The sequence below is a fragment of the Hemibagrus wyckioides genome, linkage group LG16, assembly GCF_019097595.1.
Source record: "Hemibagrus wyckioides isolate EC202008001 linkage group LG16, SWU_Hwy_1.0, whole genome shotgun sequence".
Lineage (NCBI taxonomy): Eukaryota > Metazoa > Chordata > Actinopteri > Siluriformes > Bagridae > Hemibagrus > Hemibagrus wyckioides.
Genome location: NC_080725.1, coordinates 21,107,819 through 21,135,328, shown reverse-complemented (window position 1 = coordinate 21,135,328; position 27,510 = coordinate 21,107,819). Strand labels below are relative to the sequence as shown.

The following is a 27,510-nucleotide window of genomic DNA, read 5'->3' as shown; positions in this document are numbered from 1 at the left end:
TTTACATTATTTCTTATGGGAAAATTTGCTTCGCAATACAGATTTTCACCTCAAGAACTCACCTCAAGAACAAATTAAATTTGTTTGCCAAGGGAGGTTCCACTGTATTTTTCTCACTCTTCTGAAGCGGTCTTGAGTGAGTGATTATCAGGTCAGAGAGTTCCGGTATTGACCATGTGGAAGACAACAAGGCTGTGTGAAACATGAAGGTTTCAGGTCTAAATGAATTACCTCGGCTTCAGTTATTGGAGTTACGAATCAATAAACGTCCAGTGGTTCTATAGAGATTATTCAATTTATCTGCTTTGCTTTTAGGTTCCTTCTCTTTAGCATGAATGACACTCGATGACACGATACACTGCGTTTATTGTTCAGTTGTCAAACAGAACATGGTGCAGTCACACTTAATACTGCACTTGCATCCATGTGTGAGAGTAGTGCATGATTTCATATCCATCTATCTTTCTAATCTAATCCTTCCAATCAAATTAAAGATAGATAGATAGATAGATAGATAGATAGATAGATAGATAGATAGACAGATAGACAGATAGATAGATAGATAGATAGATAGATAGATAGATAGATAGACAGATAGACAGATAGATAGATAGATAGATAGATAGATAGATAGATAGATAGATAGATAGATAGATAGATAGATCCTCAAATGTTCTGTGGACACTTGTTTTATTAAACTTCTGGAAGGGTTTATCTAGGGTCCTTATGAGAAATATTATGGCTTTCTTCAGGTTAAAAAAGCAAGACCTTTTAAGGGTCTTCAGTGTAACTTCTTCCACCTGAGAAAACAACTCCTGAGGGTTCTAGATTTTTTTCACCTCAACTGAAGAAAAGAAAAAAAAAGAAAGGAATAAAAGAAAGAAATCCTTAGGGTTGAGGTTTGTTTTTTTTCTAAAAGTCATCCTTTCTAGCCAGGTGTGCTGACTGAAACTTAGCTTCTTGTCATCAACCTTGAAATGTTCAGGCTTCCCCTTAAGAGAAAAAAAAGTCTTTCAGTTTTTAGATTTATTGTTTTGTTCCTGGAGAGTGAAGGAATTCCTTATGTTTCTAGTTGTGTTTTTCTGAATAAGGGTAGCCTTATTCTCGTCATTAAGATGACTAGACTCATTAAGGAGATCCCCAGGAAAAAAGAATGGAAGAACTTTTAAATTATGCTAATTTATCCCCTTCATAGCCATGAGTTCTGATTAAAATATATATAAGACTTTTTTTGTTTAAAAGAATGAAAACATTAAAGAGTCAACAGAAAGAAAGAAAGAAAGAAAGAAAGAAAGAAAGAAAGACAATGAATCTGACACTGGAGACTCATTCCATGTTAAATAATCTCCTCACAATACAGAACTTCACCATATGGATGTTTACACGCGTTTCTGTAATCAGTACACATCCATCTGAAGGAGCTGTTACTATGGAAACGATAATGAGTGCTTTAACATAACTCCATAACATGAAGCTGCACAACCTTCTGACCAATCAGAATCCAGAATTCAGCACTGGGCCATAACAAGCATTAGATAATTGAGTTAAAGAGTACCTTCGAGTCTGGGCACTTCGTCCATGATGCTCTCGTCCAGCTTTGACTCTGAAGCTACCTGCAGCACCTGAGCAAAGAGAGGAAGCTCCTTTAGCATGCAGGAAATAAACACAGGCCATGAAGAAGGGTATAAACATAAATATATTAAAAACTCACGAGCTGAGCATATGTGAATCAAGGAGGCATCAGGAACAGTTTTTGAAGGCACCCTGGCTATTTCCCAGCATGCTGTTAGTCCTGACTGAGAGTATCTCCAAAAGATACTAGTGCACTATTTAGTGAAGAGGGTGCAATTTGGGACAGGACAGGATTCTAACACTTCTACTATAACGTTACAAGCCTTGTTGAACGGTGCATTATGGGTGTTGTGCATAAGAATATTTCTCCTGTATATATTTTCCTCAGTCATACTTATACTCAGATATCAATCTGTACACTGATATAATTCTCTGAATAGTGGATAAGCTTGAAAGTTTTGCCAGAAAGCTTTAGTGTTAATGTTCCTTCCACACATATAGCGACTAGCTAATTGGCTAGTTCACTCTCGTCTTTTTTCCACACAAGCCAAATGAAATAATAATTGTTATTATCATAATAACAATAACACTAATAATAATTCCAATACCAACGCACTTTCTTATTGGTCCCTTTTCTTGGCATTGACCAATCAATGAAGCCATCATTAAGATCATTAAGAAGTGGTCCTCCAGTCCTCCAAGTGGTGCAGCTGGCAAGAAAAAGTAAATCTATTAATGCAGCTTGATGTTGTATGCACATTTAAGTTGCATTGTGTTGCAGATAAACTTGATGTGCAAATAAACATGAAGCAACGTGTTCCTGGCCTTTTACTAAAGAGCAATTCATTTAACAGGTCACTTTCTAAGAAATCTAGACAGGAGATGGACACAAGAACAGAAAGTGTTTTTCCAAAGTCACGATAGTAAAATAGAATATTAAAATGTTCATAGACAGGTATATAGTCTGAAGGAGGGTGATTTATGTTCTTGCTTAACATGCTCATGCTCTTGTGGATGAATGAGCACAAATTATTAGCCTCAAGAGAGAGACAGAGAGAAATCTGATCACAGAGGTCCATAGGGAATTATGCCTTTGTTACTGTGATACTTTAAAACTTTATAAACATACACTCTGAAAGAAAGAAAGTGTATCCTTGGTAGCCATGTGTTCATACATTTTTATTTTTAGCATGTAGTCTAAAGGCCGAATTCCCACCTGCTGTGTATCTAAAGTGTGTTTTGGAAACTTGGTGAAAAAAAAGAAAAACAGTCTTGATCTGCATAATAAAGGATTAACAGAGCAAGTCTGCTAATCAACCACCCATAGAGCTGGGTACACAGCCACGCCTCTACAGATGCAGACGCCGTGGGCAGTGTGTACGTCCAGCAGGGAGCTGAAGGGGTGGGGATTATTCCCTTACAGAATATTTCCTCTCTGTAGTCTCTGAAGTCAGAGGGATTAACCATTCCAAGCACAGAGCTGAGCACTTATGGGTTATGTGCTTTGCTCAACATTGCTTTTTCATTCGGATCAATGAATTAACAACTGTTCAAACATCAACCCTTAGCCGCTAAGCTCCTAATTCAATTCAGTTTAATTTGTATAGCGCTTTTAACAATGGACATTGTCTCAAAGCAGCTTTACAGAACATAGGAAATATAGTACAAAAAAGTCAAGTTTAATATTAGACAAATATTTAGATTTATAAATGTTTTTATTTATTGCTAATGAGCAAGCCTGAGGTGACTGTGGAAAAAATAAAGAAAGAAATAAAGAAATAAATGGAGGAAGAAGAAGAAGAAGAAGAAAGAAAGAAAGAAAGAAAGAAAGAAAGAAAGAAAGAAAGAAAGAAAGAAAGAAAGAAAGAAAGAAAGAAAGAAAGAAAGAAAGAAAGAAAGAAAGAAGAAAGTGTCCTTGGTAACCTTGTTTCCTGATTAAACGTGGCTTCATCTCTTCAGCTTAGACCCATTAATGTTTGCCCTAGGAAGGGAATAAAAACCTCCAGGAAGTCAGGGGTGGCACATAGCAGATAAGGTTTGATGACTGTGGCAAGAAAAAATTCCTTGAGATGGTAAGTGGAAGAAACCTTGAGAGGAACCAGACTCAAAAGGAAACCTCATCCTCATCTGGGTGATCATTGGAGAGTGTGATTATAAATAATGTTCTTTCTACAGTCAGTTGGAGTCGTGTAACCAGGAACCAAGTCATAAATTAGCTCGACATCTGAGTTCATTATAGATTCAACACTGACTCCTCCATGCTGAAGCCTTCAGATGCTCAATGATAAAGATACAGCATATGTAGAGTGATATTTTATGTATTGATCAGCACAGTGTTGTCCTCAAAGTCCTCATGGGGATGGAAATGTCTGAAATCTACATGTAGCAGAATCCAGCTGGAGCTGGTACAATCTCTAGATGCCTCTGGATACTTGTAAGGACGGCCTCTTCTCACTGAAGGTCTGAAATCTTCAAGAAGAGGACCTCAACAGGAGCTGATACAATCTCAAGATGTCTCTCGATACTCGCAATGACGGCTTCTTCTCACTGAGAACTCAACTCAACATGAGCTGATACAATCTCTAGATGCCTTGGGATACTCTCAGTGATGACCTCTTCTCACTGAAGGTCCGAAATCTTCATGAAGAGGAACTCAACAGGAGCTGATACAATCTCTAGATGCCTCTGGATACTTGTAAGTTTGGCTTCTTCTTTTTACTGAAGGTCCGAAATCTTCATGAAGAGGAACTCAACAGGAGCATATACAATCTCTAGATGCCTCTTGATACTCGCAATGATGGCCTCTTCTCACTGAAGGTTCGAAATCTTTGAACACAACTGGGGCTTGCACAATGTCTAGATGCCATATGATGGGTAGAAAAGAGAAGTAAGTGAAGAGCAATTAATCTGATTAGTAATACAAACACAACTGATTAGGTCTTCTGCAAGCTGCAATCATCCTGTTCACATAAGTGTGTCTATTAGAAGTTTTTTTTTATTTATTATTATTATGATGATTTCTTCTAATGTGAAAGATTGAACTCGTCAGTTTAAAGACCTACTTGTTCAATGTAGTCATGTCGTTTCATTTTCACCCTGGCGAAGACCCACCATCTGCTGCAAATCCTCACAGCTCCTATATTCTTGGTGAATATTTTACACCGTCTGTGAGAAAGGAATGAATGAATGTAAATTGGGATATCACTCCACCTCCCAGGCTTTCTTACACCATCACACACTCTGGCTTAATCCAGAGAGGAGGAGAGGAGCGAGTTGGGCAGAGAAGTGCAGAGAAGTGCAGTGTGGCTCAGGAAACGTATTCCCATCCATATTCAGCTGCTGTCAGAAATTGTTCTTATGGCACGTTTCGGAGTTCGTCTTGACTGCAAGAGCGATCGGGGAGGGTTTAGCTCAACAGAAAAGCATGGAAGTTCTGTAGAGGGGAAAAATAAACTACTGGGAATGTTTTTTTATGCAAATGATGATACACACTAAGTCTCTGAATCAATCTATTGTTGTAACACACATCTTAACCTTCTAACTTTATATATTAATATTATCTGACCTCATGCACAACTGCAAAAGGGGATTTTTTTAATAATTGGGAGGAAAAATGCAGTGGATTCATTTTTTAGGTCTTATGGCGGACAGGACAGGACATCTTTCTGAATAAAATAAAAGAGAAAGTCCATAAAAAGAAAAATCACACAAATTTACACTGGAAAAGTTTCTCGTATTTTGTGCTTCACCTGCTTAGGTTCATGTTCTAGTCTCTAGATATAGATGAACTCACCTACATGATTGGCCCCGAGGTTGCCAGATTTTTGCTGAGTAAAAGAGTCTGAGACGCAATTTTTTACTAATGTCTAAGCCAACATCTTTCAGCACAAGAACTCATCTTTAAGCCTTTAAAATAAAAAAATAGATGATGGTCGAAGAAGTAGATCACTTTTCATTTCTTGCTGTGAAAAGAAATATAATGAAAAATAGAAGCAATTTTCAAGCCAACAAATAATATTATATTAATGAAATGATAGCAAACTATGAATTAGTATTGCTTTGATCGCTTTGATCATGCAAATTTTTAACAACTTTTTAAGAAATAACACAAAATAAATAGAGATAAAAAAAACAACAACACCTCCTTTGTTACAATAGCCCAAGCTCTGAACCACCAGAGAGAACGCTCACCAGAGTTCTTCACTTCCGGTCTCTACTTTTAGGTTTACGGACATATAATCAGTAGCCTTGCCACTACACAACACAAATGCTGGTGAGGGCAGTGTTTCCAGTTTGGATTCAAGATTTCCAGCCTTAAAACCTACAGCTTAATACCCACCCATTTAAAAAAAAAATACCAGCCCAAAATTCACACTGTGATAAGTAATACAATAACAAACAACCTGCCAATCAAGACTGAAGTCTGATTGGACAGGACTCTCCTGAAACTTATTGGCTAAACTGAACCATATAATTAAAATGTCAACATTACATATTATACTTTATTGTAAAGTTCGTTTGAATGGAAAATGAATAAAATATTATATTCATAGTCAAAATATAAAAACCCACCAGTTGCACCAAAAACCAGCCCAAATTTTATCAACCTGCCCAATGCACTTTTTCCCAGTTAGGCATGACCAAAAGGAGCCCAACTGGGTGAGAACCCGCCCAATCTGGCAACACTCGACATGTTGTGTGATAAATAGAACTGTGGAATAGCGAATTAAAGGAAAATCCGACTCTGTAACACATTCATTGAAATATTTGGGATGAGTTTGCTAATTTGTTGGTCAGGTTTGTGTATTTGTGTTATTTCTTTGAGAAGTTTGAGGTTGCTGCTAACATGGTGTGTATTAGGAGCAAAATATTCCAAACATTCATACAGTTGGAAATATTTAGCTTTCACATGTGAACCAGTGAGCCGTTCGAGTTCAAACTTTTCTCTCTGGCAGTTCGGAGCTTGGGATATTGTATTGTGTACATTCTCCACATGACTCCACATGATCTCTGAAGGTGTTCTGTGGCATCAAAACGTTAGCAGCAGATCCTTTAATTTGTTTAAATTAAAGCAGGTAAACACTGAATAATATTTCATACTGAATACAGAAATATGAGGGTTTAAACTGGAGGTCTCCAACACATCGCTCACAAGCTATCAGTAGCTCATGACCCAGTTACGAGTAGCTTGCCTAAAGATTCATAGAATATGTACAAATTGATAAAATCAAAGCAGAACCCCATGACCCTAGGAGTCCTAGGAAGAAGTGGGTATAGACAATGAACGAATGAATGAATGATAAAATCAAATCAACTCAATAAACCCTGCCCCTTTTCAGTGTACTGGAATCTGACTTCCCAGACAAATCATACTCCTCAATGTATGCACACGCAGTTTAATCCAACCAGTCATCAATCGATTTCACACACAGCTAGCACCAAGACAGTTCATGGAAGCATTATATTAACTTAAAGCACAAATTGAAGTAGTTTGGATAAAGGATAAAGGCAACACACAGCAGATGCATTTATCTTAGAAGGTGCTGGGGATTCGACATCATTAGGAATAAAGTTACGATGCTGCCAAAGTAAAATCGGTGAATGAATCTATCCTGCTGCAGATATTTATTATTAGTGCAGAAGGTGTTTCAGAGTAAAGTACTGTTTAAATATTTCTCACTGCAAATGCATCTGAATGCATAAGAATGCGATTATTTAATCATTTAAAGTGTATATTAATCATTTAAAGTATATAATACATTTTCAGGTCTCTGCTTTCAAAATCACTTTCAATATCAATAGTGTTCCCTTTTTTATGAAAGGAATCTTTTTCAGTCTTGCTGAGGCCATCAGGGGATGTGCCCGGGGACTGGACAGTAACAATTTACTGAAAAATAACAGAATCCATGTGAATGAAGGAAATCTGACAATTATCTGAAACAAAAATAGCTTTTTCAGCTGGTTTGGTTTATAACAATAAATTATATATGTAAATAAACGTTACCAGTAATAACACAAGTAGCTCCTGGCCACCTTAATTTAGTAGCTCTTAGAGGAGTAAAGGTTGGAGACCTCTGGATTAAACTGTAAAGCTGTGAGAGTAATCAAAGCACACTCCGATTATTAGTGCTTTATTAGCATTTATGTAAAATCACCAGAAAGATATCTGCTGAGATAAGACATGAATCAAAACTTTCAACTGCTGTTGCAGCAGTCAGCTTTGTCAGCTGAAGACTTTAGAAGGAAGGAATTAGTGTTAAGTCTGTAATGACCTCAGAAATTATGCTGACCTGTTGGTTCATCAGGAGCTCTTGGTTGCACAATTCCACTTGAACAGTTGTAGAAGATTATTTACTGTCTAGTGTCACCCAAATGAGAATGATGTTCCTTTCTGAGCCTGGTTCCTCTCAAGGTTTCTTCCTTATACTGAACTGAGGGCATAAAGCCAAACAGACATTACAGCACAGTGGAATTCTTTCTTCACATATCCCAGCTGAAGAAGTTGGGGTCAGAGCACAGGGGCAGCTATGATACAGGGCCTATGGTTGAGGGCCTTGCTCAATTGCCCAACAGTGGAGCTTGGTGGTGCTGGGGCTTGAACCCCAATCCTCCGCTCAACAACCCAGAGCTTTAACCACTTGAGCCACCACTGCCCTTGGTTATATCATCTCTTGCCACCGTCACCTCAGTCTTGCTTATTAGTAATAATATTAATTTAATTTTTAACTTTATCATTTTTATTCTTTGTTTCTATACTTCTATAAAGCTGCTTTGAGACAATGACCATTGTTAAAAATGATATCTAAATAAAATGAATTGAATTGAATTATTACCAAAGATGTAAACAAGAAGACAACATGGAATGTAGCACTGTAGCGCTGTAGCTCTGAGTGTACTTGTATTTGACTTCAACATACAGACAAATAGATCGAGCAAGTACATATCACTAAATGTACAGATGTGTACAGTTGTGACATACAGAGTTTCAGGTACAGAGTTATGACCTACAGCAGGTCAACTATTGTTTCAAATCTTAAATGATTTATTTTGAACGAAAGAAACTTTAAACCTGTTGGTGGTCGAGAACAACCTTAAAGATCAGAGCCATTATTCAAAAGCTCGAAGCTGGAGAGCAGGAAGACGTCACATGTAATAAATCACTGCCAGCTGATGGCCTGAAGGAGCTAAAGGTGCTGGAAGATAAAGTCGAGAGGACTAGATTAGGAAGATTTAAACCAGTTCTCAGTTTAAAATAGTGTCTGTGCTATTTTTGCCTTTGAACACTTCAGCTAGGTATACACAGTACATTACACAGTACACACAGCATGTGCTTTCAGCTTGTTACCTGACTGTGTTCACCTGTTCTGTGTTACTATGTCATTACCTTCACCTTGTTGTGTAAATGTCTCGTATAGTGTTGTTTTACATCTGTTCTTTTTAATGTGTTGGCTCTGTCTCCCTATGCTGTGCTACAGGTGGACCAATGGACTAGTCAGGAACAAGAATCCAACTAGAAGGGGTGGAGCCTACTGTTTATAGGCAACACCTAGAAGTCCTGGAGGGAAGAAGACAGCCTTGTTTGCCCATGCAGGAGTTATTTTTTCTTTACAGCTTTCAATTTATTTCATTTTAAGCATTGGAGCATTAAGGGCCTTGCTCAGGGGCCCAGTGGTGGCAGCTTGATGGACCTGGGATTGAAACTCACAACCTTCTGGTCAGTAGTCCAGCTACTGATTGTTTAGATACCCTATCCAAAAGGGCAGGTGCCACCCATTGTAATTTTGGTTAGTTTAGCTGAAGCTAGTCAGCTTGTTTTGCTTGTATTTTTGTAAGTTAGGTTAGTTCATTAAAAAAGAGCCTAGTCTGTTCTTTTTTATTATTTCCTTGGCATGTCCATATTCTCCTATCTCTGTGAGTCTAGCTCCACTGTCACTTCCTGTCCTAAGTTTTCATATTTTGTCAGTAATTTCTTGTAATTATTAAAATTCATTAAAGCAATAACATATTCTACATCCTGTTCTGTCACCATCATTCAACAACCTACTACATAAAAAGTTATTGTTCCTGCACTTTTCCTAGGAACATAACACATGTCAAATAGTTATGATGTTTTTTCAGGCTTAACACCTAGCCTCATGTTCTGTGTACTTCTTTGTTTTGAGCTGAGTTATAATACAGATTTTGTACCTCCCTAATAAAATGTACACAGAGTTGGCAGTACACAGAAGGCAGTCCGAAAGCAGGATGGATAAATGAAGAAAATGTGTCTAGACTATATCTAATTTTCCTTATGGAATCAGATTTGTTGTATTTGTTTGTGCTCGGAATCAGCTTCAATTTTTGTTTGTTATTGTGAAAAAGATATGGCTTCTGGGTAAGCCTGCTCCTGAAGATTATCCTGATCCTAACTCAATCCCTCAGGCCTCTGAGAGCTCAACAACAATATGATACTTAAGCTGTAATAAACCAGCCCTGGAAGATTACGGATTCCACTGGGGGAACCAGTAGGAGGAATTCTCAACTCCGATTGGTTAGAATGTGTTGATTAATTTTCTATTAAAGGAGATCTGATAAGATCTGATATCTGTTCTAAGGGACTTGTATGGCATATGTGCACATTTGTGTCATTAACAACAACAGTTTCTTGTTTGTTTTTTTTTTACATGATGTGTCATTCAATAATAAATTGCTATGGTAAAAGAGCAGAAAACACTTTATTCATCCTATGGCTACATTCCTATGTGTATAATGTTGACTTTTTTTTTTTTTGGAGCACTAAAGCTTGACAATATGTCCCAGTGTGGTTCGTCTGGAACAATGTCCTCCACTACATGCTGTAGTGCCATCAGAGTCTCTGAGAGATAAGAGATATTCACTCTTGGATGCTCCGTGTAGTGGCAGGAAGTGCAGGTGCTCTATTTTTACTCTCAGCTCTGGATGGTGTGGAAATATTTTTAACTTTTTGTAAAGGAAAGCCTGAGGCCTGTGGAATGAAAACCTGTACCACGAACACCAAGCTGGGTTGGAGCTCCATCTTTCACAAGAGCATGAATTTTGAATTGAGTTTCGACTAAAATAAGGACAGAACACAAAGTGTTCAGGCTACAAAGAAGCTCTCGACTTTCTGACACGAACACTGGTCATGCACCGGACTGGAATATTTATTTAAGGTATAAAATCTGACAAAATAGTGGTGTGATGAAGTAGAGTTACTGTTAGTACCCTGAAGTTTCAACAACATTGTGTCCTAGAGTGGTTTGTTCCTTTTGTTTTACAACAACTTGCCAACTTACTTTGCCAAAAAAATTAAAAAAAAGAATAACGTTGTACTTTTTGTTGTAATGAATTTATTACATATGTAATAAACATTTAAATCAACATGTTATAACAATGTAATAACTATAATAGTGATCGTAGGAATAATGGATATAATATAAGATTATTCCTAGAGTTGTGCATGAATTAATAATAATAATAATAATAATAATAATAATAATAATAATAATAATAATAATAATAATAATAATAATAATATAGCAGTATTCTTATTGAATTTATGGGCTTATTTATATTAATGAATTTCTATGTAATAAGTCCATTTAAAATTTGAGCCATGTAATAAATGTGTAATAAACATGGAGTAATAGTGTAATAATTATATTTTATGATTAACAATGATGAAAATAATGTAAGATTACGCTTAGGCTTGTGGATGAATTTATTGCATTATTTCTTCTTCTTCTTCTTCCTATTATTATTATTATTATTATTATTATTACTATTATTATTAAAAGTAAAAAAAATTATATAGTAAAATGAAAAATCCTCTCAATGCATTAGATTGCTGAGTAAATCGCATGGTCAGATGGAGGCAGAAGTGCATGTGAAGTGTGTGTGAAGTGTATAAGGAGTGTGTATGAAGTGTGTATGGAGTGTGTATGAAGTGTGTATGGAGTGTGTAGGCAGGTCATTTCCCTCCCATACACCAGGCACTTGGTACACACTCAGAGCTCTGAGGGTAGCTACGGTATGGATGCAGCATCTAGGTTCTGCTGAATCAGGAGCTCTCGCTCCATTATTCCAGGTTTTTCACGCCATTTCAATACTGGCCTCCAGAGATGTGCTGCTCATCCCTGCTTCTGGCTCAGATCCTCTCTAAAACCTCTCACAGATTCTCTTTCCTCATGCTCTTTGCCTCTGATGAGGGCTTTCTGTCCTGACAGTCAGTCCAGTTCTGCATAATAAATAAGAAATCAAGAATATTCTGATTGTGTCTATTGTTTTGTTTTGCCATATTGCAAATGCACTTAACTTTATGAAATCAATGGTTTTCTCTGACCCAGGCTGAAGAAGAAAAAAAACAGCAATTTTAAGTACAAAGTCATCAGTTTGCTCCAGCAAATGAAAGCATAGAGTGAATACACAAAGGAATAAAGCAGCTCATCTTGAAATATATCTTCAGGTAGGAGCCATAGATCAAAGAGGTCTGAAGCGGCCCGGATCATTAGTCAAGAGACAGAAATAGATGGAAACCGTGTGTGTTTTATAACCTTGTGGAATATGGAATATGTAGAGTGCCCCAAAACACCACAAACCGATGTTTTCTTCATTTCCCTTGGAATAAAGTATAAGGCACTTGCAGTTAATGAATACTGTCTGACAAATTACACTGCAGCTGTTTGGGAATGAAAAGAAGTGGAAAGAAAGGTAGTGATTTTGTGGAAAATGTTTATAATGGGGTTTTCCATCTTGATGTTGTAGTAGTTTTGAATTTGCACATAGAAAATAGTAAAAATTGTGTTTTTTATGTCAAAAAAGTCTGGGTGAGAATTGGTAGGAAAAATCATGTTAGAAGTAGAGTGTAGCATGGATGTGTAAGATTAACAGTGATGAAGAATTGATAGGTGTTTGAACAGAGACACTTAAGCAGAGCTGGGTGACTGTGGATGTGGGAGTGTCTGGGTATTCAGAGGTATATAGTAATAATTGTAGTTACTCAGGCTGTGAGGGGCTGAACACAGACACCAGAGACCACATTCTGTGAGCAGGAGTATTGTTTTATTTACTATAAGCCAGTGGAATAATCTTTAAGTGTAGTGAAAATTAAAAAAAAAAGGGAGTGGGAAACATTTTTCTGGAGCGTCAGCTGGTTGGAGCAGTTCCGGGCTTCTGAGGCACAGCCATGCGGTGAGGCCCAGGAGCCTGGCTAGGTGCATTGAGCTCAGGTAGCATCGTCTTTGGAGTCCACGGGATGTCTTCCAAATAAGAGGGAGAAAAGCACAGTAGTTGTAGTGCTACATTCGACTTTACTCTTGAGGAGGCATTGCACCCCATGGTGCTCTCTCTGCTATTCTCACAGAAGGTGAAGAGCTTACAGCACTGCTCTGATTGGCTGCCTGGATTGTGGCGTGCTTTTGCCGCCCCGCCTTGCAGCCATGTGCTTCCTGGCTATCCACAACACTGGGGGTGCTGAAATGGCGCTGTCCGTTCAGCACCGGGGCTGCAGTAGCAGGAGGAGCGGAGAAATGCCACTGAAAATTTTTAAAAAGGTTAAGATTGTATAACACTCCCTAGAAGCTCTAATGATCTCTGCTACTTCCACTTTCCTTCCAAGCTTTATATTTATAATGTTTCTATTCAACGTTTAATGAGAAGTTAAACACAATATGACAAGATAGTTATAGAAGCTTATCATCAAACACTAAAAAGAAGCTAAGTGCAGGTAAGAGCTAAAATGATTCATCAGAACAGAATAAAATTCAGAAAACAATCATTTCCTGTACTTAGATTTTTTAAAAGATTATTAGAAATTCTATTTGATTCTAAAAGAAAACGGTAAGTTTGAGTCTCCAAGGCCAAAAGTGAAAAAGCACCAATGCCAGAGTTCCACTGGAAAGCTTAAAAAAGATAATCAGCCTGTTACACGGCATTTATTTGAAACTTTCCGTAAGAAAAAATTCTTTTGAGCCTGCAGAGACGGATGCCTTAAACTGAATCTTCAATAAATTCACTCCAGTGAGACTGAAACATGGCTGCCTCCCTAGTAAAAGTTACATTTAGACAGAAAACTAATGTACAAGTGGAAAAATCCAGTATATGCTCCATTAAAGAGGCAATATGCAAAGTGTGCTTCATCTTCAGTCTCTCTTTTGTCTTTATCTTGAGGTTAAAAAAAGCGCTGCGGAGCGTAAACTCCTGAAGACTTTACTGTGCTGGAAAACTGAAAGCTTTATCTCTGACTGTGTTAAAGAGCAGCAACTGGAGATTCCTTCCATAAATGTCTCCTCAAAGAAAACTGACCAGACTCCATTTCAATGACGCACACATTTATGTCAAATTTATGTCAATATCATAATAATATATTCAAACTTTTCTGATTGTCAGCTGCACCGATATCTCTGTCACTGCCAGGGGCTAGAAAATTAATCAACACCTTGTTTGTTTAACTTTTAATATGCTTCAAATTGGCATCTGGATGCAATTTTACGAATGCTAACAGAAAAAACAAGTGACTCTTTCTCTCCTTTTCTCTCTCTCTCTCTCTCTCTCTCTCTCTCTCTCTCTTTCTCTTTAGACCACCTGTTTGTCGGTTCTGGAGACATGAGCTAGCCTAAGTGGCTTTAACAGAAGCGAAATCAATCCCCCAGTAGAGCATTAGGAGACGCGAATCCTCGGCCTGATTGAGCAATCGGAGAGAATCAGAAGTCGCTCGGGCTGACACGGATCTGGTTTGACACTTCTAATTCAGAGTGTGATTAAAGGCAGGAAATGATGTAATCAAGGCAGCTGCTGTCACCTTTCATTCCTCCGAGCCTGTCGCTTGGCGCCTCCGAGCTTCTGCGACTTACTGAAGTGTTCACAAACATGTTTAAGAGACAGACCGAATCAGTGCCTTTTTATTTGATCCGGACTTATTATCAAAGCGTGTATGCAGAAAGTTGCAATGATTGATGTTCAAAAAGCTGTTCACGATCTCTGATAAGTCGAGCGAGGATTCGAACCAGCTGGATGGATCAAAGTTGTGTCAAGATACAAAGCTTCCAGAATTCACTGCTCACCGTGGTTGGTCTTTAAGCTTAAACACAGACACTTATCTCCTTAAACCAACTGGGTATGGAAGTCTGAATAGGTCTTTAAAGGTTTATTTTATTTATTTATTTATTTATTTATTTATTTATTTATTTATTTATTTATTTATTTATATGATCACTAGAATCTTTGCAATCAGTTCTGATGTTTATATATATATATATATAAATAACATCAGAACTGATTATACATACATGTCTACACTGACTTAAAGTAATAAAAGTGATTTTAAGATACTAAAGGGGTAGTGGTGGCTCAAGTGGTTAAGGCGGTCGTTGACCGGAAGATCAGGGGTTCAAGCCCCAGCACCGCCACTGTTGGGCCCTTGAGCAAGGCCCTTAACCCTCTCTGCTCCAGGGGCGCCGTATCATGGCTGACCCTGCGCTCTGACCCCAACCTCCAAGGATGGGATGTGCGAAGAAAGAATTTCACTGTGCTGTAATGTATATGTGACAAATAAAGGCTGTTTCATTTCATTTAATTTTCAAGATTAAATTTATTTTAGAACTCACAGATTTGAGACTCTGGATTTATTTACTTACATTTAGTCTTACTCACATGCTATCCTGACCTTGGGCTTGCTGTTAGTTTATTAATTTCTCCCCAAAATATAGCCTTATTGTAAAATGCATGACATAACATAAAATAAATAAATAAATAAATAAGTAAGTAAGTAAGTAAGTAAGTAAGTAAGTAAGTAAGTAAATAAATAAATAAATAAATAAATAAATAAACACAATACGAAACTTGCAATTTAAGCTATGTTTAAAAGGCTATTTCCATTGTAAGTGCATGTATTCATTTGAAAGAGAATCACTCAAAAAGAAGTAGGTAAGTTCAATTTAAAAAAAAGCTGGATAAATAGTACTCACAGCTGATTACATGTTCCCTTAAATTTATTACATTTGTAAAACTACATCTTTTAAAGCTGCTTGTACAGATTATACAGATCTGGCAACACTGCATCCAGCATATGCATACATCACCGGCTCATACAGCAATGTCTTTATCTCAAACAAAGCAGAGACAAAATAGAATCTTGTCTCAGTTATGAATTTGACCGCCAGCCAGTTTCCACGTTATTACCTGTTGCTGAATGATATTTTAAAATAAATAAAGAAATGAACTGCAAAATTAGATAAAAACATGCAAGTGTTATTTTTTAAGCTGTCAAATAAAGCGACTGGAAGCTGTGCTGTTAAAGTCAAACAAATTTGCTGTGATTAATGTCCTTTGAATGAACATTGCGATATTAGGTTTGTTTGTTTTTTTAAAGTATTATTTGTACAGAAATATTGGATAACAAATAAGTAGGTAGCATGCCACATGTTGATTTGTAAATCAATATATATCAATATATTGCTTCATGATTAGTCCTAGTAGTATATATCACATTATTCAACTCCTTGTTCCTGGTTTTAGATCCAAGCTGGAAAAGGATAAAAGATTTTAACCTTTAATGCCTCATCAACATGGACGAACTTACAGGAAAATCTGATTAAAGAAACTATAAATAATATACTATATATATATATATATATATATATATATATATATATATATATATATATATATATATATATATATATATATATATATATATAGTATATTATTTATAGTTTCTTTTTTTTCATAAATATTATATAATATAAACAATTAATAATAATAATTAATTAATAATAATAATAATAATAAAGTAAATTGTTTATTCCAGCGCTTGCCATCTTTTTACTTATATGTTAGTATTTTTTATATTTTTCTTGCTTTTGAAATGTCTTGACTTTTTTGGTCCGTATTTTCTATCCCGTTTTCCTCCATCTCGAATGCTTTGACTCAGAGGTGTGAACTAATTCTGAATGAAAAGCCCTCAAAGAAGGACTTTCCCATGTGTGCCACTGCATAAATATTGACGTAAATTCGGAGCCAAAAATCCAAAATTCGGATCAAAAAGCATCCGAAATGGAATTCTGAATGGAAAATGAAAGGTTTGAGCTCAATGGTCAGAGGTGTAATGGCTCACCGTTTTGATATCCGCTGCCAGTGTGTGGCTTTACACAAGCCTTAGAGAACAAAACACAACAAAATGAGAAGGTTCAAAACGTCTTTTCTGAATGCTGAGGAGTTTGGCTGCCGTGACTGTTGTACATCAAACAAACGTTTGTGGTGTAAATCAAGGTGTTCGTTCGAAGCCCATTAGCACTTGGTCACCTCGATCCAGGCAGACTGGCATCTCTCGGCTTTTCCCCTCTGTTTCAAAAGCTTCCCTATTCCCTGTATCCTTTTGTCTTGAACAAAATGTCACAGGCGGCCCTGTCACAGCGGAGGGCTAGTTAGAATTTAGATATGAAGTTAGAAGATGGAAGACAGAGAGGCTGAGTGAAAGATGAAAGATAGCTCTTTGATAGCGGCATCAAAAGAGGAAAGTCCATGGTTTGGTCTTTGAGACGGAGCTAGCAGGCTTCTTTTCTTTTTTTTTTTTTAGCTTCAACCACAATTTTCCTGGAAATATTCAAATCCTCGGCTCCTCTTATCCATTTATTTCAAACTTTATGATATAAGTATGATACGTCCTTCTTTGCATTATCGGGCTATTAATAATTTATTTTCATATTCATGGGATCGGAGTACACAGCAGGAGCTGATATTATCACTGACGACTTCTATTAAGTGTCGTAGCTAAATGCGGCGCAACACGTTAGCATACATCTCCGTTCATTACAGTCAGCGTCTCAGCCACGCACTCTGAAACAAGTCTCATTAACAATTTTGCTGCTTAAACGAAGACATAATTTAAGATTTTAATACACTCTCAGTCCCTGTAGTCTTATCTAACTTTATTATATGACAGAGGAGTGTGTATGAAGGCTGCACAAGGTGACTCATTAATCACTTTTTATTTAAATGGTGAAACTCATCAGAGTAGATTTATGGATTTTATGGTTTCATGTTGAACTTAATTACAGCATTACGTTCCATGATTCTCGGGGAATAGGAATGGTGCTATATTATCAACCCATTGAAATTAATATGCTGTATATAATCATATAATTCATGAACATTTAATGATCAGCCATTACATTAAAAGTACATATAACTGAAAAGAATAACATTTATTAGGATTATCTCATTACAATGATAATCGTCAGGTGCTTGTTGATGAGAGAGATCAGACCAGAGGATTTGTTTTGAGCTGACTGGAAGTGTATATCAACTAAAATAATCACTTTTTAGAACTGTGTAATACTTTACAACCCATGATGAGCAGAAAAGCATCTCAGAACAGACAACACAACAAAGCTTCAGGTGCATGAGCTACAACTGCAGAAGACCACATCACTCTTGGTAAATAAGAAGGTTTTTACATTTAAACAAACAAGCAAGCAAACAAACAAACAAACAAACTATTTGGCCATTTTAATGCTGCTTGTTCCTGGGGTTGCTTTTGTTTGCACAGATCTGGCAACCCTGGAAATTAAATTAAGCAAAATTAAATAATAAAATAATTTCATGAATTTTTATTTATTTATTTAAATATTTATTTATTTATTTATTTATTTATTTATTTATTTATTTATTTATTTATTTATTTATTTATTTGTTTGTTTGTTTGTTTGTTTGTTTGTTTGTCTGTATATTGTTACACAAATAATGGGGTACAATTTAGTTACCTACTTATACTCAAAGTTTTGTGTTTGTTTCATTTATTTATTTATTTATTTATTTATTTATTATAAATGATTTATGATTATATCTTCTTTCTTTTCTTAGATTTTTTTTTAATTAAATATATATATATATATATATATATATATATATATATATATATATATATATATATATATATATATATATATATATATATTTATAAAACAGATGGCATTGTGGGTAACGCATTGCCACAATGCCATTCGTCTACCTGCTGATAGCTGATAGAGGTGCTGTGGGATTTATCCTTCACTTTTTCTCTCTATCCATAAATAGCGCAAAGCATAGTCTCTTTAGATTCAGTCCAGCTCTCTTACCTCCTTAAACTGATCTTCATGCTAATACCTGCATCAGCCACGTCACGCTAACTAGCCCAGCCTAGCCTCTGCTGTCACTCAGCGCCATTTAGCTGCCCTGCATTCTGCAACTTTAAGTTCTTCTCATTGAAATACCTTCACATCAGAATACATCACTGCAAAACAGAAATGGAGTGCTTACTCTTCTTGCTTTTTGTTTTTTTTCAGAGCTAATAGAGCAAGCTTCATGATTAGTCCAACTTCTTGTTCCTGGTTTCAGATCCGAGCTGAAAAAGAATGAAACATTTTTTAGCAACCTTATCAACCAGAGCTGCTCTCAGTGAACCAGTAGCCATAATACATACTGTTACTACTGATTTTTTTATACTGTGTTATAACTGTGTAATAACCTCTCATCATAATATACACTGTTGTGTGTGATATTTTTAAACTGTGCAATTACAATAATTACAATTCTGTGCAATAACAACGATTAACAACGATCTTATCAACATGGAAAAATTTACAGGAAAACCTGACTAAAGAAAATATTATTAATATACTGTATAATAAACTGCTAAATGTTTATTCCCCTGCTTGTCATCTTCTCACTCATATATTACTATTTTTACTTTCTTTTAAGTTACAAATTCAATGAAATAAGTCTTGATTTTTTGGTCCGTATTTTCTTTCCTGTTTTTTTCTCTGTCTCAGCTGCTTCAACTCAGGAGTGTGAAGTGATTGTAATAATCTGAATGAATAAGCACAGAAGAAAAGGATTTTCCCCATGTGTGTAAAACAACTCTGAATAAATATTGACGTAAATTCTGAGCCAGAATCAAACATTTGGATCAAAAAGCATCAGAAAGAGAATTCTAAATGGAAAAATGAAAGGTTTGAGCTTGTTTAGAGGTATAACGGCTCACTGGTTCACATGTTGTAAGGACCACCCACTGGCCCAACGACGGAATCCAGCGGCGTGGCTGAAGGGATCTCATGTCCTACCTTTCCTTTGCACTTCTAGAAGAATTTGCTTCATTTGTTAGAATTTGGCTTCATTCTTTGAACTCTGTTTATAATGATAATCTGACTCCAATCAATAATTAATATAAGTATAATCTGATGCTGATCACGATTTAGAGGATTGACTATTCCAAATTTATTAAGTAGATAGAAAATTGAATTGATTGAACATAACTCTATTTAAACTTAAACCTAGGTTTCTCCATACAAGTTTAAATTTCGGTTTGTTCTAATTTAACTTTAAACCGAGGCATTCTCCATTCAAGTTTAAGTCGAGGCTACTCCATTCCAACTTAAACCTAGGCCTTCTCCATTCTGATTTAAGTTCACAATCTGAGATTAAAGAGGTGTATAATAATGAGTTTCCATAGGCTCAGAATAAGTCAAGATTAACAATTTTATTTTGCCAGGCAGGTTCCACTTAAATCAGTTTATTCAATTAGAAAAATACCAAACACAGTAACAATTAAAAGGATCAGCATAGTATGAAAAACACCAGTTACAGAGTTAAAGTCATACCTGGCAATAGAGACACACAACAATAGTGTGGGAAGTTCTGAATGCAGACGCTTCCCTGAGTCTTTTGCCAATGCACCCTCTATACCCAAGAGAGACAAAGGGTTGTAAAATCTATTAGTCCCCAGAAGGCCTGGTTTTGGTCGGGTCGTAAGGAAACATCTGGATCAGAGATTGATTGTGATCTATGCTTTTAGTTTTACCACCCAGTGGTCACTAAATAAGGGTTGTAAAGGACATAGTATGACCAGAGCTCAGATTGTTATCTTGTGGCCAAAGAGGGGGTTAAATAAGGCCATAAGGACATATGTATCACCAACAGGAGTACAGATTATGTGTAAACTTTAGTATACTCTAATTTGGAAAATAGACCTTTTTCACCAATCGCACCAGGACCTTTAGAATGTCATTAAACATCAATAACATCATACAGTAAGTATATCATTACAATATTTTAGTATTCATTGAGGTTAGAACCTGAAAGGTAAAAGAATGTAAATTCTTGGTGAGATCCAGAAGATAGTTCCACCACTGTCTCCTTGAAGAGGGGGAGGTACACAGGAATGTGAATTGTTTTATGACACCCTTTCCAAAACCTCCCAAAGTCCCCAAAGTTCCTGTTTTTGCTTGAAGATATAACTTCATCACACTCAGTATTAATACTTTTGCCTGCCACATTACAATGTGAAAGATTAATATTTCCATCTGTATGAATGTTTGAAATATTTTGCTCCTGATACACACTATGTTAGCGGCAACCTCAAACTTCTCAAACTACAAAAATAACACAAATACACAATCCTGACCAACAAATTAGCATCAAACTCATCCCAAATATTTGAACAGATGCAATATTGACTCGGATTTTACTTTAATTCGCTTTTCACAGTTCTATTTATCACACTACAAGTCCAGTGTTGCCAGATTGGGTGGGTTCCAGCCCAATTAGGGTCCTTTTGGTCATGTCTAACCGGGAAAAAATGCATTGGGTGGGTTGATAAAATTTGGGCTGGCTTTTGATGCAATTGGCGGGTTTTAATTTTTTTATTCATTTTCCATTCAAACAAACTTTACAATCAAGTTTAATATGTAATGTTTTTAAACAATAGACAGGGTTTAAGCTGTAGTTGGGCTGGAAATCTTCAGTCCAATCTGGCAACCCTGAACATCAATTCAACTGTAATTTGCAGATTCTGAGCTTTAGAAGTAAATGAAATCTTAATTTTAAGTATAAATCATGTCACGGTTCACTCTCTGAATCCTCATGTGCATATGTTCAGGACCAGGACTCTCAAAAATGTCCAGAAAACTGAAAACAGTGACGTAGTTACAGTTACATCCTGCTGATTTTCTTACACAGCTGTTTGAAAAGAAAAAGACAGATGAAGGGATTAATCCGTGTTGATCAGAAGGAGAACGGCGATCATATGTAAATGCGGATGTTTAATTGTTAAGGAATGACCAGATGTTACCGTCCACACGGTTTGGAATTCTGTAAGCTGAAAGCTGTCCCTCTCCAGATGTTTTCACTACTTTCTGGTTTACAGCTCTGACAGAGGAAGCAGCCCACAGCTACTGATTATATTCACATTCTGTAGAAAATAATCACTTTCATACGAGCTCACACACACATGAGCTGACAAACACCGAGCTCCAGCCATGAAGTGTTACTGCTTTAATAACGCTGATGGACTCTCTCTCTCTCTGTCACACACACACTCACATACACACAAACACACACTGATGCTCTCTCTCTTTGTCACACACATACATAAATACACACTGCTTTATATCTGTCTCTCTGTCTCTCTCTCTCTCTCTCTCTCTCTCTGTCTCTCTCTCTCTCACACAGACACACACATACACAGACACACTGCTGTCTGTCTGTCTGTCTGTCTCTGATATGCTTACACACACATACACTTCTGTCTCTCATTATGTGTCTGTCTGTCAATCCTTCTCTCTCTCTTTCTCTCTCTCTCTCTCTCTCTCTCTCTCACACACACACACACACACACACACTGCTGTCTGTCTCTTTCTCTCACACACAGTGAAACAAACACACACACACACACACCCACCCACACACACACACTGCTGTCTCTCTGTCCATCTCTCTCTCTCTCTCTCTCTCCTTCTCTCTCTCTATAGCTATTTTTTCCTCCTGACTTCTAGAAAGTTCCAGCAGCACAGCAACCACAGATATGTTTCAGGTCAGTTGAGGGAAGAGGAATTAATCACAGCAAAAGCAGTGCCAAGGCTCATGAGAGCTTTCTGTGATGCTCAGCCTCTTCCTTCTAAACGTGTTGTCCAGCTTCCGAGGCAGTAAACATGATTTGTTCAGTCTGAGCTGCGCTGAAGTGTTTTACACACTCCTGGTGTTTCAGGATGTGTGAGGTGTAACACACAAATTGTGTAGTTCTGTGTTAGCTTTTTGTTACCAAACACAAGCGATTTTTTTTTTCATTAAAAATATTTGAACTATAAATAAATAAATAAAAATAATATAATAATTATATAATAATATAATTATAAAATAAAATAGAATTTAGAGACAGGAGTTTTGACTAAATAGATTAGCTAATATTGAAAAACATTATTATTATTGTTATTATTATTATTATTATTATTATTATTATTATTATTATTAATAATAATAATAATAATAATAATAATAATAATAATAATGTATTTTAATATTACCTAACTTATTTATTCAAAATCCTGGTCTATAAATTCTATTTTACTTTGCAATTTTCTTTGTCTTTGTCTTATATACATTATATAAACTTATGCTGCTTAGTATATATTATTATTATTATTATTATTATTATTATCATTATTATTATTATTATTTGAATTATATATTAAGGTTTGTCCTGAAAATACAGGACTGATTTTTTAAGTACTCAAGCATTACTTTTATGCTCTTATATGAAGGGTGCCAATAATTTAAGCACACACAATATATAACTGCGCAAACTGTAAGTAAAATTTTATTTAGTGACCATAAAAGGTCATTTTTAAAATTTGAAATAGTCCACAAGCCAAAACTTTTGACCTGCAGTCTGAATGTCCCAAAGATCCTGTGAATCACTTCATCAAATTTTGTCATGTTGAATTACAAGATCAGTTTCAAACCCTTTTCCTTTAAATCTGAGGTTTTAAATTAACTTCAGTAACAGATTTGAAGTGAAGAGTAACTTTAATGTCCTGATGCCATTAGCCTGGAAGCTACTTAACCTCACTGTATGCAGTTGCTAGCTCCACGCTAAGCGGATATTTATTTAGATCACATGAATACACAGAAACTTTACATAATGAGATATTTGTGCTTGAGATAAATTAATGTGTATTTGCTTTAATTCAATGTTAGAAAAAAAATTAATTTTGTTTCTAAGCTAAAGAACACTGCAATCAACCAACATTTGTCAAGAAACTTTAACCACACACACGTCTGCGATTTATCCATCACATTAATCTCTTAACCCACACAACAATCTCTCTCTCTCTCTCTCTCTCTCTCTGCATGTTTGTCACTTTAATTGTGACATTGCAAAGTTCCTTGGCAACACTTGATTAAGTGACAACACTGTAATCACTTCCTGATTACCCTCATCTCTCCCCTTCTTGTTTTTTTTCCTCGCTATTTCGCAGTTTCTGTCACAGCTCATTAAAGGTGCCGCCATGTTAACACGCTGACACAAAATGGCCGCCATTGTTAATAATTATAGTCGAATCAAACAGCTTTCACCGATCTCTCGTTTGTTCAAAGTGAAAAGGCATTGTGAAGTGCACGGGGGGTCTGGTACAGAAGAAATGTAAGGCTTAATACAGAAAATATTCAAATTATTGTCATATTACATAAGCAGTGGTTAATATACAGGAAGAAAAAACTGTCCTATTTATTATTTTTTTTATTTTTTATGTGTATGCACTGATGTGTTTCCTTTTGTTTGATTTTGTGCACTTGATTCTTGTTTCCCTATGAAATAATACTTCTATCATGATGCTTCTTTGTCTCGAGTGTATTGTAGTGTGTATGTAGTTGTTGAGTTTTGCTCTCATTCTTAATAGTGTGTGACTGAAGTAGTTCCCTTACCTATGAATAAACACTTTATTACACAAACGTGTTGTTTTAGAACATCTTGCTTTTAATGACCTGTTTTAATAAACTGATTACTTTATATTTCAGGTGAGTTGGTCCATATGATTCATTTTAATTAAGTTTATGATTCATGTTTCATGATTTCTTTGTTTTGCATGGTTCATTTATTTCAGAATTCATTAAAGTGTGATTTTTATGTGATTCTTTTATTTTCACATGATTCATTTTCATATGAATATTTTATCAAATGATTCATTTCCATGAGTCATTTATTTTCACATGATTCATTTTCATATGTTTTTTTTTTCAGATGATTCATTTACATGATTCTTTTTTTTTCACATGATTCATTTTCATATGAAAACTTTTTTCACATGATTCATTTGCAGGAAACATTCAAATTCATTTACTTTAACATAATTCATTTACTTGATTGATTGATTTTTTGTTTGATTCATTTCATACATGATTCATGCAAAATAAATAATAAATATTAAAAAATAAATAAAAAAAATAAAAAATATAAAAAAATAAAAAATAAATAATTCATGCCCCCCCCCCACAATATTCATTTATTTTCATGATTCATTTTCATATGTATTTTCTTCAGATTAAGATTTTTTTTCTTGTAAGATTTTTTCTGATTAAGATTTTTTTCACAAAACATTTTTCCCCCACATGATTCGTTTATTTACATTTTAATTTTACAAGTGTTTGAATGCATTATATAATATTCACGGCCATGTTTCTCATCATCACACTCGGGGGTGGGTGGGGGGGGGGGGTTATATGTGATATATCTGATTTGATTTCTCTGATTTATCTGTATAGATTCCTCCAAAACATATTGGAAAAATAAATAAATAAATCTGCCTCTCAGATGTACATCTCGTATCCCAAACTCCTTTCGACTTTAACATCAACTTCCTCTCCTTCTTTTTGCCTCGTCTGTCTCGTGAACTGAACAGCAGGTTTTTCTGTCTCTGACCCGAGTGTGTAGCGCTAAAAGGCTCCACTGGGCTTCATGATGGAGCACAAACACCACGCTCGACCGGTGTGTGTGTGTGTGTGTTGTGAGAAAGTGTGTGAGACAGCTGCTCTACTCCGGGACCCACAGGGGAAAATCAATGGAGGTAAACTGGGAAAATGAGACAAACACTGAAAACAAACTGCCATTCAATATGAGGACAGCAGCAGCCTCTGTCTCTCTCTCTCTAGTTAGGGGGAGATACGGCTGTGTCTCAAATCACTGTAGGATTCCAGCACACACTCTGTGCAAAGGGGGAGAGGAAGTATACATACTGTGCTGGAAGGGAGGAATTAATTGGTACCATGTTTATGTGAGAGATAGATAAATAGACAGGCAGACGCATGGATGGACAGATAGACAGAGCACTGCAGTTACTCCCTAAATAGACAGATAGACAGACAGACTGACGGACTGACAGATAGACAGAAGGCTGCATTATCTCCCTAGACAGACAGACAGACAGACAGACAGACAGACAGACAGACAGATAGATAGATAGATAGATAGATAGATAGATAGATAGATAGATAGATAGATAGATAGATAGATAGATAGATAGATAGATAGATAGATAGATAGATAGATTAAATGTTTCAGACTAATATTTTTGCATTCAGACGAATAATTATTCTATCATTTACTGTATAATCACAGCACTGCCTAACTAGCTGTCCAGTAAGGTCCAGTGCTACAGTATAATCTACCAGTACAGTCATTCCATTCCCAGAATTCCAGCCGAGCCTTAACACACACTTCAACCATCATCTGGTTTATACGCAACAGTTTATTGTATAAATTACAGAAATCTTCCTTCAGTGTAAGTCGACTGAGATTAATGCTGCTCCAATTCGCTAACAGACTGCATTAAATCAACAATCATTTCACACAGAGATTAAAATAAATTCAGTTCAGAGCGTCAGATGCGATGAGTTGCATGTATTAATCTTCTCTTTGGGTTTGATATGGCAACAGTTTCCATAAAAAATCAAAAATCATTATTACTTACATATTTGCTTATGCAAACCTTCTCCGTTCAAGCGTTCTCCCATGCAAAGATAGAGGATTGATGTTTTATTGAGACTGTCTGCTTTTCTGATACGCCAGACTCCCCTCGTTTCCCATCGATTTTGTTTTTGACCTCATTTTCTCCCCCTCTGATATTTCGCATCCATCTGTATGTCTCGGCGAGAGACAGATGAACACGGAACATGCCGTGCTGGATACAAACACTCCCACACCCAGAGGACTGCTGGAAATTAGGCAACAGTGTGAAATATTAAGTAACTTTATTTTACAACAGGCGATTTTCTGTTCCTACTGTTTATAGTTTATACACTAATGGAGTCTTCAGAAAATATGTTTGCTTTGCAATGGGAATGGTGGAAGCTTCAAATGTTGGCCTAATTTATAAAAAATATTATATTTAAGAGTTGAATTCTTTTGGGTTTTTCATACTTGGGTTGCCAGATTCCACCCAAAGAAAAAACTGTCTGACTGTTTTTCTGTCATCATCTGCTGTTATTTTCCTTGCTCTGTCTACGTCATTTTCCAGACTATTCCCAGTTTTTATGCATTTTCTGTGATACATTTTCTCTCTTTTCTTAGCTTCAAAATGGCGGTTTGATTTTTCTCCCATAGACAGCTCTCTGGTCATCATGTTCCAATAACATGTTTTTATAGATGAAACCAAGAGCTCAAATCGAAAATAGAAATTCAGATTGTGTCTCAATTAGCAATCTTTCTAGCTCCCTAGGTTCCTAGGTTATGAATCAGTACATCACTTATTCGAATTCAGACACATCCAAGGTCTTTGACTCACTACACGTTGGGACAATGATAACCCAAGCATATCAAATATTTCGTCATTACGTCATATAAATGTGTAGCTTATTAATCATGTGCCTTTCTGTCACAGTGCTTCAAGCAGGACTGTAGGCAAGCTAGTGGATTTTTTAAAACATTTTTAAAGTCATTAGAGTCAAACTCTATTTAGAAGGTCAAATGAAGCTAAAATCTTTAACGTATATCAATAATTATTTGACAGATACAACAACACTAATACATTTGCAGATAAAAGTTCAGATGTTTCAGATTATATTATGTTTCAATTTGCAATTAAAGTGCTATACTGTAGGTATTTTTTGTGAGTGAACATGCACTGAAGAGACAGA

The 27,510-nt window shown here is 36.0% G+C and overlaps 1 long non-coding RNA gene across 1 annotated transcript; it reads right to left on the bottom strand.

Annotated features, from left to right (window-relative positions):
* Positions 1 to 12,490: 12,490 nt before the first annotated feature.
* LOC131367384 (uncharacterized) lies at positions 12,491 to 26,525 on the bottom strand. The gene is made up of 3 exons (XR_009206932.1): positions 26,346 to 26,525; positions 18,865 to 18,949; positions 12,491 to 13,103 (listed from the first exon to the last, which is right to left on the bottom strand). It is a non-coding gene; the product is annotated as an uncharacterized LOC131367384 (long non-coding RNA).
* Between the last annotated feature and the right edge of the window lie 985 nt (positions 26,526 to 27,510).